This window comes from Chionomys nivalis, chromosome 1 (assembly GCF_950005125.1).
Source record: "Chionomys nivalis chromosome 1, mChiNiv1.1, whole genome shotgun sequence".
Taxonomy (NCBI): Eukaryota; Metazoa; Chordata; class Mammalia; order Rodentia; family Cricetidae; genus Chionomys; species Chionomys nivalis.
The window spans coordinates 80,824,033-80,827,610 of NC_080086.1; the positions used below are offsets into that span (position 1 = coordinate 80,824,033).

Consider the following 3,578-nt stretch of genomic DNA (forward strand, 5'->3'; position numbering starts at 1 on the left):
ATAAGTTATAAGAGTTAATACAAAGTCTGAGCTAATGGGCCAATAAGTTTATGATTAATGTAGAATTCTGTGTGGTTTCCTTAGGACTTACCAGCTGTGGGAACTGGAGAGGACTGAAAGCCCAACAAGCAGGAACTGTATGTTACAGATTCTCTTTGGAGAGATATTTTGTTCAGTCTAGGTATGGGGGCAGGAAGGCCCTTGGTCCTCTGTCAATGAGTTAATGAGACAGACTTAGTTGATTTCCCAGAGGAGTTCTTATCTTCATGAAGGAGTAGACGGGGGTAGCTTTGGGGAAGCAGATGAGAGGAGGGAGGGAAACCAGGATTCATATTTAAAAAACAAAAAATAACTTTTAAAAAAACAGGTTTACAGATAGGAGATTAAATAAATTTAACCTCAATACTCTCTCTCTCACTTTCTTTTCCTCTTTTCCTCCCTTCACCCTTCATTTATTTCATTACGTTTTCTTCTGCAAAGTTTCTTTTGTTGTTGTGAATTTTTGAGCATATCTTATCATGTCCATAATACTATTTATCTGAGAAAGCTTTGCTAACATTGCTGCAAAATCAAGAAAATTTAAATATGTCTTGGACTTGATCTCAAAGATGTTATTAGAGTACCTAATAGATTTCTGCATGAGAGCAGTAAACTGATATCTATCAATGATTGCTTGCATTGCCCATGATGGTATTTTTGTGTATTGACTGACAACAGCCATTCACACATACTGCCCAGACATTTTATTATGTGTTTGCTGACTGTTTTTGCACGGGCCCCTACAGCCCAGCCCAGGTGATCAAAATTTATGAACTAGGGCTTTTCAGTGAGATCTTAGGTGTATCAGAGAGACAGGCAGAACCATATGGAGTCACAGACCCAGATCCTCATGTGCCTGTTCATCTGGGTGTCTGGTGAGAAATTTAAAGGTATTATAATATTTTTGGAGTCACTTATTTTATACAAAATATTACAATGTGTATAACATACACTATTGAAAATGACATTACAAGGTTATTAAATGACAAATTTCAAGTGTTACTATATTCTATGTTTCCATATTATGAATCTTCTTTATGTATTCCTGTTTGCAGGTACCTGTGCAGATATCATGATGACCCAGTCTCCATCCTCCTTGGCAGTGTCATTAGGAGAGAAGGTCACCATGAGCTGCAAGTCCAGTCAGATTCTTTTAAACTGTAGAAACTCTTGGCCTGGTACCAGCAAATACCAGACCAATCTCCCAAACATTTGATCTGGATAGTGGAGTCATTGATCATTTCACAGGCAGTAGATCTGAGACAGATTTTGCTCTCACCATCAGCAGTTTCCAGGCTGAAGACCTGGCAGATTATTACTGCCAGCAATGGTATAGTTATCCTTCCACAGTGCTTCATCCTCCAACAAATATCTTTTCTGTGAGTCTCACCCTCTGCCTGCATCATGCACATCCCTGGACCTGCACATTTCCCCCTTCTGCCTGAGAGTTTGTTTAATTGAAACTCTGATAAAAAACATTTACGGACCTCAGAAAATACAATAGGTTCAATGTCTCATGTCTTTTAATATAAAAAGCTTTATACAAAAATGCAAAGGAGAACACAGTATTATCTTTCTGTTCCTTCTATAACCACAATCTTTTTTTCTTGACTATGAGGGATTTATCTTTTTCTAGTTCTGGTGTTCTGGTATCCATCATAAGATTATTTGGACTGAATTGATGATGATGACAAACTGTATTTTAGTTTGAAAGCTCTAAGAAAGAGTGGTACCTGCCTTTGGTAGATTCCAGAATCCTTTCTTACTTCCTTACTTGTTTCTATTTCTTCCATTTTACGTATACTTTCTATTAAATTTTATGTGACCAAGTACATTTTCTGCATTTATATTTCTGCATGTAGGTATGTTCATCTTTCTAGGTGCTTTTGTGACGTGGCATAGCTGTTGAGATCAGAGGACAACTTTGACTTGATTGTATATATCATTTAGGTTCCGGCAATCAAACTCAGGATTTACACAAGACTTGGTGGCTAGCAAGAGTCTTGTCATATGTACCATGTTGATACTCCTAAAATTATGTTAATTCCTTGTACAAAATTTTCTTAAAAATGTTTTCCCAGTATATCACATATTTTGATCATATATACTAACCTTTTGCATTTCGCCTTCTCCTATTTGCTATCTTTTCATCCCCAGTCTATATACTACTTTTAATTCTGTCTCTCATGCATATACATTCACCTTAGCCCCCCAAATACCTTCATAGAATCACATACATGTACATTATTAAAATAATATGCATACAGAAAAAAAGAAAGACCATATCAACCATGAGAGCTAAGACAAAATGTTAATGTCATTAGAAGGATAGATAAATAATTATCAGGAAAAGAGATATCAGTATGTCCAATACTATAAGCCAGAAACTCCAATATAGTTAAGTAATGGGGGAAATGGAAAGCAAATAACAATCTAAAACACAACATAACCCTATCAAAATGATAGTAAATATTAAACATTTATTAATAGTCCTATGTGACCCCAATTAAGGAAGAATGATACACATATTTTTAGACTAGGTTGAAATGCTCTATCCAGCTATCTGTTTTCTTGAAGAAACACATCTAACTGGGAACAGTACACATATGTGGCACATCAAATGATGGAAGCAAATCTACAAAGAGAATGGGGGCCCCACACAAAGCTGGCATAGCTCTGTTGACATCTGTTACATTAGAATTTGAACAATGCTCAATTGAAAGGAAATAAGTCACCAAAAGCACACAACAGCTTCAAATACATACACATCAAACTTTGGGAGTTTAGTTTTTTAGAACAAACTTAGATAGACGCTGGGAGGCCCTGTTGGTAAGGGGTTGCAACTACTATGGCCTGTCAGAACTCTCCAAACTTGAAAACATGAAAGATCCCCCTCCTAATATCTCTTTCCAGTGAAAGACGCCCCGTTCTCTACCTGGATTTATTTGGAGACTGTTTCTCGGACTGGAAGCCTGACCTATCTCTATATGAGTCTTGAGACAGTTCCCTGCAGAAGCTTTAATCCTGTTATCCAAATGGTAATTTGACATTGTGCTACTAGATTTTTGATAGGGCTTTGCTTTCACAGATGATAACCTAGACTTGAACTAGAAACTTTATGACAGGATCAAGCTGTTTAATACAAATTATATCATGCATCAGCCACTGTTCCTATTCTTTTTATCTCCATTCACTTTGGAATAAAGTTGTTCTGCCTCACTGAAACAAACTCCCAGAAGGCTATTTACCTTGTGTTCATAGTACATCTAATGCTCTGTGTTACCACTTTTACCCCTTTTTACTGGTGAATTTGTAGCCAACAGACCAAAATGAAAAAGGGGTGTGTTTTTATCAATTCTGATTGCCCTTTTAAGGAGAGATGACTTTAACACCCTGGGAAATGTTCCAAACCAAAGAAACAGAAATAACATAACCAGACTTATTGTTGGGAGCCAGGACTTTCTAGATATCAAATAAAGAATAAAAAAGGGGAAAAAGTAAGAGATGAGAGATCAGTTTCCCTGATTAACATAGGGAAC

The 3,578-nt window shown here is 36.6% G+C and overlaps 1 pseudogene; it reads left to right on the top strand.

Annotated features, from left to right (window-relative positions):
* The first annotated feature begins 865 nt into the window (after positions 1-865).
* On the top strand, positions 866-1,484 carry LOC130875545 (immunoglobulin kappa variable 4-1-like; annotated as a pseudogene).
* Positions 1,485-3,578: the final 2,094 nt, after the last annotated feature.